Source organism: Triticum urartu, chromosome 1A (genome assembly GCF_056163025.1).
Source record: "Triticum urartu cultivar PI428250 chromosome 1A, HENAU_Tu73, whole genome shotgun sequence".
Classification (NCBI taxonomy): domain Eukaryota; kingdom Viridiplantae; phylum Streptophyta; class Magnoliopsida; order Poales; family Poaceae; genus Triticum; species Triticum urartu.
The window spans coordinates 117796109-117810255 of record NC_141873.1 but is presented as its reverse complement, the minus strand read 5'-3'; positions in this window follow the sequence as shown (position 1 = coordinate 117810255).

Genomic DNA, 14147 nt, shown 5'->3' with positions numbered 1-14147 from the left:
TCGACAGCATTTACATAACGATGCCCTCATCAAGGTAACGGCGCAAAATGCCGCCATCGCCCGCCAACGACTATGTTTTCACCGGTAACTGTGTCTCCCCGACTCGTGCCGGAACTAGATGACGAATCTCGAGACCCGACCACCCAGCCGTAGGCCGACCACCTCTGGCGAAAGAGGTGACCACCACTACCGGCTACACCGGCCATAACAGATCTAACGGAGGTGCCGCCGACGCGACCACCAGGCCCTTCATTCCGCCGCCGCCGATCCAAAGGCAGATGGTGTGCCGCCGCCGCCCGAACAGGGCTGGCCACCACACCCGCAGCCCGCGCCGCCTCCGACCCCGCCGCGTCGCAGCCATCTTCGTCGTACCGATCAGATCAGGCACGCCACCATACGATTCGAGGCCCTACACAACCCCAGAGATGCGGGGGAGACGCGATGTCCTCCGCCACCGCCGGCGGCCCCCGGGCTTAGGCCGGTGGCGTCCCCCGGCGGTGGCGTAGGGAGGGGAGGAGGGAGTGCGCGCCGGCGATGGCTAGGTTTTTGGGCGGCGCCCGAGTCGCCCTAGCGGGGGGGGGCGACGCGGGGGTCAGCCTTGGTTGTTCTTATAAAATTGGGGGAGAATTTTACTTCCCCGCCTCTGCACCAACTAGGGATGCATACGGCCTTTTAAGTATGAGTAATAGGATTTTTAATCTCAGTTACGCACCGAGCCTAGTCCTCAACGATAAATGTAGCAGCGGAAAGTAAAATGTTGCATATGAAGGTAAAGGGAAGGGTTTGAAGAGTGCGAACACAATGGAGACACGGAGATTTTTGGCATGGTTCCGATAGGTGGTACTATCGTACATCCACGTTGATGGAGACTTCAACCCACGAAGGGTAACGGTTGCGTGAGTCCGTGGAGGGCTCCACCCACGAAGGGTCCACAAAGAAGCAACCTTGTTTATCCCACCATGGCCATCGCCCACGAAGGACTTGCCTCACTCGGGTAGATCTTCACGAAGTAGGCGATCTCCTTACCCTTACAAACTTCTTGGTTCAACTCCACAACTTGTCGGAGGCTCCTAAGCGACACATAACCAATCTAGGAGACACCACTCTCCAAAAGGTAATATATGATGTATTGATGATGAACTCCTTGCTCTTGTGCTTCAAATGATAGTCTCCCCAGCACTTAACTCTCTCTCGCAGATTTGGATATGGTGGAAAGATGATTTGAGTGGAAAACAACTTGGGGAAGGCTAGAAATCAAGAATCTTGCGGTAGGATTGGAATATCTTGGTCTCAACACATGAGTAGGTGGTTCTCTCTCGGAAAATATATGCTGAAAGTGTAGGCACGTTCTGATGGCTCTCTCACAAATGGAGAAGGGGTGGAGGGGTATATATAGCCTCCACATAAAATCCAACCGTTACACACATTTTAGTTTAAAATGTGAACATTAGGAATCTCGGTGGGACCGACTGGAACAACTGGGTGGGACCGGTGTGCTAGGGCTTAGGGTAAACCTCATCTCGGTGGAGCCGATTGCATCAACTCGGTGAGATAGAAGTGAAGCAATAGGGCAACAGAGAATTGGTCAAGCCATCTTGATGAGACCGATCGCTATTTTGGTGAGACCGAAATAATTGCAACAGATAACAAAGAGTTGGCAAGGCCATCTCGGTGAGACCAAGATCCATATTGGTGTGACCAACTTGTTAGGGTTTCTAGTTGTGGCTATGTCATATGAACCCAGTGGCTCCAGATAGGATGAATCCATGGGGCCGAGTTGGAGTCTAGGGTTTTGACATATTTGGATGGAGAAAGTGGTTGAGGATATTTGGAGCAATATCACTAAGCATTTGAGCAAGCAAGCCATTAAGCAACACCGCATCCCCTTTTAATAGTATTGGCTCTCAATGTGATCTTGGATCACTTAAAATAAAATGAAGAGTTTTGAGCTTTAGCCAATATGTGTCCTTAGCATTTTGAGAGGTCCACATCTCTACTCCATGCCATGCCATTCATTGAACTTTCTGAAATATTAATCTTGAATGGATATTAGTTCAATGAGCTATATGTTGTTATAAATTACCAAAACCATCTGGGGATTAGTTGCACTTTCAATCTTCCCCTTTTTGGTAATTGATGACAACATATAGATCAAAGCTTCGACAAATGATAATGTGAATGAAATACATCGTCACTTTGAGAAGTATGTGATAAGCAAGATGAGGGAGTCCTGGATTAGGGGGTCTCCGGACAGTCGGACTATATCCTTTGGCCGGACTGTTAGACTATGAAGATACAAGATTGAAGACTTTGTCTCGTGTCTGGATGGGACTCTACTTGGCGTGGAAGGCAAGCTAGGCAATACGGATATGTATATCTCCTCCTTTGTAACCGACCTTGTGTAACCCTAACCCTTTCCGGTGTCTATATAAACCGGAGGGTTTTAATCCGTAGGACAACATACAATCATACCATAGGCTAGCTTCTAGGGTTTAGCCTCTCCGATCTCGTGGTAGATCAACTCTTGTAATACCCATATCATCAAGAATAAATTAAGCAGGACGTAGGGTTTTACCTCCATCAAGAGGGCCCGAACCTGGGTAAAACACCGTGTTCCCTGCCTCCTGTTACCATCCGCCTTAGACGCACAGTTCGGGACCCCCTACCCGAGATCCGTCGGTTTTGACACCGACATTGGTGCTTTCATTGAGAGTTCCTCGGTGTCGTCGCCGTTAGGCTTGATGGCTCCTACGATCATCGATAGCGATACAGTCCAGGGTGAGACTTTTCTCCCCGGACAGATCTTTGTGTTCGGCGGCTTCACACTGCGGGCCAACTCGCTTGGCCATCTGGAGCAGATCGAAAGTTACGCCCCTGGCCACCAGGTCAGGTTTGGAAGCTTAAATTACACTGCCGATATCCGCGGAGACTTGATCTTCGACGGATTCGAGCCCCTGCCTTGTGCGCCACGCAGTCACGATGAGTACGATTTGGCTCTACCATCGGACCGTATTCAGGAGATCGCACCGGCAACCGCTCCGAGCCTCAATTCGGAGCCAGTTGCGCCATCCATGGACGGGTGGATAGACCCCGTCACGGAGGCCGTATCCTCAGTGGCGATCGAGCCAAACATCGACCTTACCCTGCACGAGAGCCGTGTTGTCAGACTACCGGATCCTTCTCCGGCCACGGACTCCGAACTGCCTGCGCCCGTTCCTAGCGAATCCGATTGGGCGCCGATCATGGAGTCTACCTCCGCGGATATCTTCCAGCACTCGCCCTTCGGCGACGTACTGAATTCATTAAAGTCTCTCTCCTTGTCAGGAGAGTCCTGGCCGAACTATGTCTGGCAGGATTGGGATGCGGATGACGAAGAAATTTGCCGCCCACCCACCACCCACTTAGTAGCCACTGTCGATGACTTAACCGACATGCTCTACTTCGACTCCGAAGACATCGACGATATGGACGACGATGCAGGAGACGAACTGGAACCACTGCCCACAGGGCACTGGACGCCCACTTCATCACATGACGTATACATGGTGGACACACCAAAAGAAAATGACGACGAGGAACGGAAGGACGCAACAAAGGGTTGTCCCCTCGAGAAGCAGTCAAAGCGGCGGCGTAAGCGCCGCTCCAAATCCCGCCTCGGCAGAAACAACGATCATATAGACCCAGCGTTAGAGCAGGGTGAACCATCGCCAGACCACGGCAACACGGAGAATCAAACCGAACAACCCGACTCTGTCAAAGATAATAGTCCGGACGACATCACACCAGACAGACACCCGGAGCAACAGAATGCCTGTCAAAGGCTTGTTGCCACCGCGAGGAGTCTAAAAAAGCAGAAGCAAAGGCTCAAGGCTGCGCAAGACACACTCAAAATCAGATGGAGTAAAGTACTCAACACAGCAGCGAAGTACGGCGGTAATCGCCCCACCAAGAGCTACTCGAAGCGGAAGTTGCTACCTGAATTCGATGAGGAGGCCCTAGATCCCCCGCAACCAAAAATTAAAACGGCCATCTGGCCGGATAGACGACCTCACGGCCAACATAGAGCGGCAAACAACGCCGCACATAAGCCAATACGCGATCCACGCGAGGGCTCGCATCAAAAGGACGTCGCAACCAGATCCATCTATGGACCATGCAAGTGCGCTCCAGCATACGATGCAACACAACAAACATCCGAACAACGCGGTACACCCAGATACAGGGGTGCCGCACACCCCCTATGTTTCACCGATGAGGTGCTGGACCATGAATTTCCAGAGGGATTCAAACCCATAAACATAGAGGCATACGACGGAACAACAGACCCTGGGGTCTGGATTGAGGACTATATCCTCCATATCCATATGGCTCGAGGAGATGATCTCCACGCCATTAAGTATTTACCCCTCATACTCAAAGGGCCAGCTCGGCACTGGCTTAAAAGCCTCCCCAAAAACTCCATCGGAAGTTGGGAAGAGCTCGAAGACGCCTTTCGGGCAAATTTTCAAGGGACTTATGTCCGACCACCGGATGCAGACGATTTGAGTCATATAACTCAACAGCCCGGAGAGTCAGCCCGAAAGCTTTGGAATAGGTTTCTTACTAAAAAGAACCAAATAGTTGACTGTCCGGACGCCGAAGCCTTGGCAGCTTTTAAACACAGTGTCCGAGACGAATGGCTTGCCAGACACCTCGGCCAAGAAAAGCCGAGAACAATGGCAGCATTAACAAACCTCATGACCCGCTTTTGCGCGGGCGAGGACAGCTGGCTAGCCCGATGCAGCACCAGCGACCCAAGTACATCCGAAGTTAGAGATGGAAACGGGAAATCATGACGCAGCAAAAATAATAAGCGCCGGAATAAAGAAGACAGCCCGAAGAGCACGGCGGTAAACGCCAGATTCAGAAGCTCTCGGCCAGGTCAGCAAAAGCTGCCCTCTAAAGGCGCCAGAGATGAACTGTCCAGCCTAAACAAAATTCTGGACCAAATATGTCAGATCCTTAGCACCCCCGATAAACCTGCAAATCATACCCACAGAGAATGTTGGGTCTTCAAGCAGTCCGGCAAGCTCAACGCCGAACATAAGGGGTAGGATACACCAAGCGAAGACGAGGATGAGCCTCGCAAGCAAAACACTGGGGAACAAAAGAAATTTCCACCAGAAGTCAAAACAGTAAACGTGTTACACGTGATCAAGGGTAGAAACAAAGCGGCACTCCCAGAGAAATATGCCCAAAGGCCTATCACCGCGGAGTCCTGCCACTGGTCGTCTCAACCGATCACTTTCGACCATCGGGATTACTCAGCAAGTATCCGACGTGCAGGATGGGCTGCCTTGGTATTAGACCCAATAATTGACGGATACCTCTTCACACGAGTCCTGATGGACGGTGGCAGCAGTCTAAACCTGATATATCAGGACACAGTCCACAAAATGGGGATAGACCCAATGAAAATTTGCCACATCAATACTACCTTTAAAGGAGTAACGCCAGGACCAGGGGCTCATTGCACGAGCTCCCTGCTACTAGAGGTTATATTCGGCTTCCCTGATAACTTTCGTAGTGAAAATTTAACCTTCCACATTGCTCCGTTCCAAAGTGGCTATGAAGCACTACTTGGACGCGAAGCTTTCACTCGCTTTAATGCAATACCGCATTACGCTTCCCTCATGCTTAAGATGCCCGGTCCACGTGGCATCATTACAGTAAATGGAAATATTGAGCGATCCCTGCGCGCCGAAGAGAGTGCGGCTGCCTTGGCAGCCGCACACTAACACGGCCTCACCAACTAAAGCATTCGATAGGTCGTCAAGACTACGGACACGGTTAGACGAGTCCGACGCAGCTATATGTAATTCATACAGGTTTGATGGCCACACCCCTATTACAAATACAAGGGGCTCAACGCGCGCAAACAAGTGGCAATTTTTACTCATCTTGAATTGTACATGGTTCTTTAAACCTACCTTTTTGCACGACAACTTTTCACCTAAGTTCCTCTCTTTTACAGATGACCATCGTGCTACACCCGTCCAGAATACGGCACAACGGAGACACAGGCGCAGACGTGCAGCAGGGACCCGTTCCAAGGATTCTTTTTAGATTAAGACCCTGCGTAAACCTTTCTTAATGTGTCTTGTTGATACACATCCCTCGGATTCTCAGTACTATTGAGAAGGATGCTGACGTCTTGGCATGTGGCCACGTCAGAATAATGCACGTACCTGGACACCAGGGGCTTCTTACAAAGGGCACTGTTTAGGCCCGGTTTATACCATAAAGACCGAATACCTTAGGGAGTGTTCGGCGTTGCGAGTTTGGCCTTATATGCATCAGCTCCGAATCATGTCTTTGGTCAAATGTTGGGTTTGCCCGGCTCCTGTGTTTTGCTGCCTTACGTTCCGCTCTATCGGCTAAGGTGGCACCAGGAGAACTACTGCGATTGTGCCCCGGTTCATCCGAACGAGCACCTCAGTAGAGAAAGCCGAAAACTGACTGTCATGATATAGCATGAGACTGGTCAACCACTCGATGACCTATCGAAATGTTAGAATTCCTCCGCCTTAACGAAGGGTCGTTTCCCGGCCAGGCATGTACGCACCCCGAATTCGGGAGAGTGCGGAGCCACCAGGGGCTACATAGTAGCCCCACCGTCAAACTCCTATGGCTAAGTGAAAGTGTTAAAGCATTATAGTCCGGTTTCCTCGTTCACTGTGCTATCACCTCCTTAATAGGACCAAGACGTTGGATTAAGTGTGAACACACGTCTTCTGCGAACACCTCCGCATTATATGTGTGGGGGTTGAAGCCGACGACTGCAATCTTTCAGGTTATACACATGTATACATAAACGGCCGCACAGGAGGTATCACAATACTTTCGGGCACAAGTATAAATACAGCCTTGATAAATTCAATAAAAACATTGTTTTTACAATGGAATACATGTCATTCAAACATAATATTCTTCGAGCAATGGGCCTCTATCAAGCGAGCACCCTCATGAACTTCTTCAAAATAGTGCTCGACAGCCACTCGGCCTATGGCCGAACCCTGCGCCGCAACAGTGGTGGCATCCATCTCCGTCCAGTATGTCTTGACACGGGTAAGGGCCATCCGCGAGCCTTCTATGCATGCCGACCTCTTCATCGCATTAATGCGCGGCACCGCATCAAGGAACTGCTACACCAAGCTAAAATAACTGTTCGGCTTTGTCCTTTCTGGCCACAGATGATCTACAACAGACCTCATGGCGAGTCCGGACAACCTATTGAGTTCGGCCCATTCGGCTAGCTGATCAGTCAATGGAAGCGGACGCTTTGGAACGTTAAACTGCGACCAGAACAGTTTGTCCACTTCATGATCTGTTTGATCTCGGAAGTATTCGGCCGCATTGACAGCGCTCGCCGCCAAGTCCATATATGCATCTGCCGAACTCCACAGCCGATCCAGAGGGGCATACCACAGATCTCTGAACTTCCTTCGCAGCATAAAGGGCTTCCCCGCCGCAATATCCCCGGCTTCACGCAGTTCCTCCTTCTTCGCTCTCATTGCAGAGCGGGTGTCTTTGGTCGCCATCGTGGCCTTTCCCAGGTCCGCCGCCTTCGCCCGGTTTTCTTCTTCAAGAAGCTGGCAACGGTCGGCAGTGTCTTTTAACTTTACAACCATCTTGGCCATTTTATCTTTGCTCTCACAATGTGCGGCCTTTTCGGCTCTTAACTCTTCGGCCGCCTTCAAAGCGGCCGCATTACTAATCCTTGTTTGTTCTTTGGCTCAGGCAAGTTCCGCCTGAAGGGTCTCCACGGTGGCAGCTCCATCTGAAGTCACAACATATTAAAGATACTGGCATCACACTGCTCTTACTATGTGACATTCACCAGAAAACATTACTTACCCTGTGCCTCATCAAGCCGCTTGTTAACAAGCTCGATGTCGGCATCTGCCGCATCCAGTTGCCGCTTTAGTTCGGCAAACTCATTAGTCCGGCTAGCCACCGGAGCTTCAACCACCTGCACATGAAGGCGGTCTGGTTATTACCTGGGACTACGATCCTCTGTTTGCCGCCGTTCTCGATGACAACCAGAGTCTCAGGGGCTACTATCTACACAGGGCACACCTAAAAATGTGTGGTACTATCACAAATGTATATCATTTCACGTACCTCAAAACCCGTCAGTAGACTCATAAAGGTTTCATGCAACCCGCTTTCGGCGGATGAAATCCTTTCAATCACCGTACCCATCAATGTACGGTGTTCTTCTGAGATAGTTGCTCGCTCTAGCAGATCCCTCAGTGCGTCCGACCGCATACCAGACGGTGTCGGATTCTTTTGGTTGCTCTCTTCAAGAGCCGGATACTGGGGACTTCGGGCGACCATAGGATTATCTTTTGGCCTCACCTGATCCGGCGAGGCCCTTCGTGACGACACTTCAAGGTCACCCGCTTCTTGAGCGGGGGAGTCTGGGGGAGGCGTTTCGCTCTCCATCATCTCCGGAAGAAGATCCCCTGAAGACGAGCTTTGTTGAGAAGGGCTAAGATCCGAACTGCAAGATAAACGCTTCGGTCATTTTCCTCGTAAGTAAGGTAGAATATCTTTACTATTAAGTATTTTTTGATCACTTACGGCTCGTTAGAGGGCTGATCCCCGCGCGGACTTTGTGCGACAAAAGCACCCTCTGAGGCAGGACCCTTTGGTGGAGACTTCTTCTCCCGTTTGGAAGCCTTGGTTTCTGGATCTTCAGAGGCAGTCCTCTTCCTTCCCCGAAGCGAGAGAAGGTCAGATTCTTCCCCTTGGTTATCCTCCTTCACGGAGGCGCTCATTCCCTCGGTTGGAATTGGTAGCGAAGGGGGGCCCGCTTTCGCCCTCATTATTCCCCCTTTATCTTCCTTTGAGGGCTCCGGGTAAGGTGCTAGCTCGAGCATCTTTTCCAGTACCGGATTGTCCAGACCCTCAGGAAGGGGGGCCGAACACCGAATCATCTTCGCCTTTGTTAGCCAGTCCTGGTCAAAGAGCAATTTCTCAGAATGATGTTATGATAAATGAAAGACGGTGTGTTCGGCTAGAGGATTACTTACTTGGTCGGCGGTGCGGTTGCTGCTCAGGCCCACGTCCTCGGTAGTATCCGGACACTCTATTTGGGGTCCGAAGAATGATTTATACATCTCCTTGTGCGTCAGGCCGAGGAAATTCTGAATAGTGTGCGGTCCTTCTGGGTTGAACTCCCACATGCGGAGGGGCCGGCGTTTGCAAGGCTGGACTCGACGAACCAGCATGACTTGCACCACCATAACCAGACTAAAATCTCCTTCGAAGAGATCTTGAATACGGCTCTGCAATATAGGCACGTCCTTGGCTGGACCCCAGCTCAGCCCTCTGCTAATCCATGACATCAGTTGTGGTGGAGGGCCCGAGCAGAAGGCAGGGGCAGCCACCCACTTGGCACTTCTGGGAGCTGTGATGTAAAACCACTCCCGTTGCCATAATCCGGACACCTCTGGAAAGGAACCCTTTGGCCATGGAGCTCCAGCGATCTTGCTTATTAATGCGCCTCCGCACGCAACATGCTGCCCCTCGACCATCTTCGGCTTCACGTCAAAGGTCTTGAGCCACAGGCCGAAGTGAGGGGTAATGCGGAGGAAGGCCTCACATACGACAATAAATGCCGAGATGTGGAGAAAGGAGTCCGGGGCTAGATCGTGGAAATCTAGCCCGTAATAGAACATCAAACCCCTAACGAAGGGATCCAGAGTGAGGCCTAGACCTCGGAGGAAGTGGGAGATGAACACAACATTCTCGTTGGGTTCGGGAGTAGGGACGACCTGCCCTCGGGCAGGCGGCCGATGCGAAACCTCGGCGGTCAGGTATCTGGCCTCCCTCAACTTCTTGATATCCTCTTCCATAACGGAGGAGGGCATCCACCGGCCTTGAAGGCTAGATCCGGACATGATTGAAGGTCCGAAGCACCTGACCTGGGCTTTGGGTGTTAGAACTCGAGGCGGGGGGAGGATTCGATTGAGCACAGGAGGGAAAAAAGTAAAAGCCTTGTCCCTTTACAAAGAGGGTGAATATCAAGCGTCCTCCTAGTGGTCGTTTGGGACGTGCCTAAAATCCAGGAGTCCTAGGCACGGTTGGGTTACCCACGACCGTATTGATGAGAATCTCGTAATTAGGGGAACACGATCTCTGCTTTGACAAGACGTGTCAAGAAACCGCCTCGCGTTATGTGTGGAGCTGGTTGAAGAAAAACGGTTCGAATAATCACCGAGCCATGGCCTGATGTCATGTTGCCAAAGCGTGTCAGCAGATTAAGATTTGTGGAAATATTATTCTCTCTACGGTGGTATGTGGAATTTATTTTGCAGGGTCGGACACTATCCTGGTATTCAAACTTGTCTGTGATGTGTTCGAAGGAGGAACCCGCCTTGCAATGTCGAAGACAACACTGCGCGCCAGACTCATCGTCATTGAAGCCTGGTTCAGGGGCCACTGAGGGAGTCCTGGATTAGGGGGTCTCCGAACAGCCGAACTATATCCTTTGGCCGGACTGTTAAACTATGAAGACACAAGATTGAAGACTTCGTCTCGTGTTCGGATGGAACTCTACTTGGCGTGGAAGGCAAGCTAGGCAATACGGATATGTATATCTCCTACTTTGTAACCGACCTTGTGTAACCCTAGCCCTTTCCGATGTCTATATAAACCGGAGGGTTTTAGTCCGTAGGACAACATACAATCATACCATAGGCTAGCTTCTAGGGTTTAGCCTCTCCGATCTCGTGGTAGATCAACTCTTGTAATACCCATATCATCAAGAATAAATCAAGTAGGACGTAGGGTTTTACCTCCATCAAGAGGGCCCGAACCTGGGTAAAACATCATGTTCCCTGCCTCATGTTACCATCCGCCTTAGACGCACAGTTCGGGACCCCCTACTCGAGATCCGCCGGTTTTGACACCGACACAAGAGCTCCCCCTAAATTTGTGCATTATTTAAAAATTTGTGTTTGAATGCAAATGCACGATCGATTAGGATCATGGTTCACTCTTCCATGTCACATACATCTTGGTGGAGCGCACAAAATGATAAGAGTTAAATAACATCCACTCATCACCAAAGATAAAGTGATTGATCATACACAAACGTTCATAGAGATAGTCATGCAAGCACACATTAAGCGTAGTGTGATCAAATACATGATCACACAAGGTATTGTTGGGGAACGTAGCATGCAATTTCAAAAAAATTCCTATGCTCACGCAAGATCTATCTAGGATATGCATAGCAACGAGAGGGGGAAAGTGTGTCTACGTACCCTTGTAGACTGAAAGCGGAAGCATTTGACAACACAGTTGATGTAGTCGAACTTCTTCTCGTTTCGACCGATCAAGTACCGAACGTACGACACCTCCGAGTTCTGCACACGTTCAGCTCGATGACGTCCCTCGAACTCTTTTTCCAACAAAGTGTCGAGGAAGTAGATGAGTTCCGTCAGCACGATGGCGTGGTGACGGTGATGGTGAAGTGATCCGCGCAAGGCTTCGCCTAAGCACCGCGAGAATATGACCGAGGGTGTAATCTGTGGAGGGGCGCGCCGCACACAGCTAACATATGTTGTTGTGTGTTCTAAGCGCCCCTCCCCATGTATATATAGGTGGGAGAGGGAGGGGAGCAGCAAGGCGGCGCCCCAAGTAGGAGGGATCCTACTTAGGCGCCTCCCCAATTCGGCCTCCACCCTTCCATAAGTTCCGGAGGGGGAAGGAAGGAGGAGGGAGGAGGGGAGGAAGGGGGAGGCCGAATCCCTCCCCTTCCTTCTCTCTTCCCCTCTTTCCTTCTCCTCTGGTGCAGCCCATATGGGAGGCGCAACAGCCCCTGCTGGCTGTTGCGTTTCCCCTCTTGGCCCATTAGGCCCATATCTTTTTGTCGGGGTGCCCGGAACCCCTTTCGGTGACCCGATATGTACCTAGTACCCTCCGGAACACTCTTGATGTTCGAATACTATCGTCCTATATATATCAATCTTTACCTCTCGACCATTTCGAGACTCCTTGTCATGTCTGTGATCTCATCTGGGACTCCGGACAACATTCGATCACCAAATCACATAACTCATATAATACAAAATCGTCATCGAACATTAAGCATGCGGCCCCTATGGGTTCGAGAACTATGTAGACATGACCGAGACACTTCTCCATTCAATAACCAATAGCAGAACCTGGATGCTCATATTGGCTCCTACATACTCTAGGAAGATCTTTATCGGTCGAACCGTTATGACAACATACGTTATTCCCTTTGTCCATCGGTATGTTACTTGCCCGAGATTCGATTGTCGGTATCTTCATACCTAGTTCAATCTCGTTAGCGGCAAGTCTCTTTACTCGTTCCATAATACATCATCATGTAACTAACTCATTAGTCACTTTTCTTGCAAGGCTTCTTATGATGTGCATTACCGAGAGGGCCCAGAGATACCTCTCCGATACTCGGAGTGACAAATCCTAATCTCAGTCTATGCCAACCCAACAAACACCTTCGGAGATACCTGTAGAGCATCTTTATAATCACCCAGTTATGTTGTGACGTTTGATAGCACACAGGGTATTCCTCCGGTATCCGGGGGTTGCATAATCTCATCGAAGGAATATGTATTTGACATGAAGAAAGCAATAGCAATAAAAATGAACGATCAATATGCTAAGCTAATGGATGGGTCTTTTCCATCACACCATTCTCCTAATGATGTGATCCTGTTCATCAAATGACAACACATGTCTATGGTTAGGAATCTTGACCATCTTTGATTGATGAGATAGTCTAGTAGAGGCTTACGAGGGACACGGTGATTTGTCTATGTATCCACACATGTATCAAGTTTCCGGTTAATACAATTCTAGCATGAATAATAAACATCTATCATGATATAAGGAAATATAAAACAACTTTATTATTGCCTCTAGGGCATATTTTCTTCAGTCTCTCACTTGCACTAGAGTCAATAATCTAGTTTACATCGCCATGTGATTTAACACCAATAGTTCACATCTTTATGTGACCAACACCCAAAGGGTTTACTAGAGTCAATAATCTAGTTCACATCGCCATGTGATTAACACCCAAAAGAGTACTAATGTGTGATCATGTTTTGCTTGTGAGAGAGGTTTAGTCAACGGGTCTGCCACATTCAGATCCATATGTATTTTGCAAATTTCTATGTCTACAATGCTCTGCACAGAGCTACTCTAGATAATTGCTCCCACTTTCAATATGTATCCAGATTGAGACTCAGAGTCATCCGGATCAGTGTCAAAGCTTGCATCGACGTGACCCTTTACGACGAACTCTTTGTCACCTCCATAACCGAGAAACATTTCCTTAGTCCTCCAATGATAATTTTGACTACTGTCCAGTGATCTATTCCTGGATCACTATTGCATCCCATTTGCCAAACTCACGGCAAGGTACACAATAGGTCTGGTACACAGCATGGCATACTTTATATAACCTATGGCTAAGGCATAGGGAATGACTTTCATTCTCTCTCTATCTTCTGTTGTGGTCGGGTTTTGAGTATTACTGAACTTCACACCTTGCAACACAGACAAGCACCCTTTCTTTGACTGATTTATTTTGAACTTCTTCAAAATTTTGCCAAGGTATATACTTTGTGAAAGTCCTATTAAGTGTCTCGATCTATCCCTATAGATCTTGATGCCCAATATGTAAGTAGCTTCACTAAGGTCTTTCATTGAAAAATTCTTATTCAAGTATCCTTTTATGCTATCCAGAAATTCTATACCATTTCCAATCAGCAATCTGTCATCTACATATATAACAGAAATGCTACAAAGCTCCCACTCACTTTCTTGTAAATACAGCCTTCACTGTAAGTCTGTATAAAACCATATGTTTTGATCACCTCATGAAAGCATATATTCCAACTCTGAGATGCTTGCACCAGTCCATAGATGGATCGCTGGAGCTTGCACACTTTGTTAGCACCTTTAGGATCGACAAAACCTTCTGGCTGCATCATATATAACTATTCTTTAAGAATTCCATAAGGAATCCAGTTTTGACATCCATTTGCCAAATTTCATACTCATAAAATGTGGCAATTGCTAACATGATTCAGACAGACTTA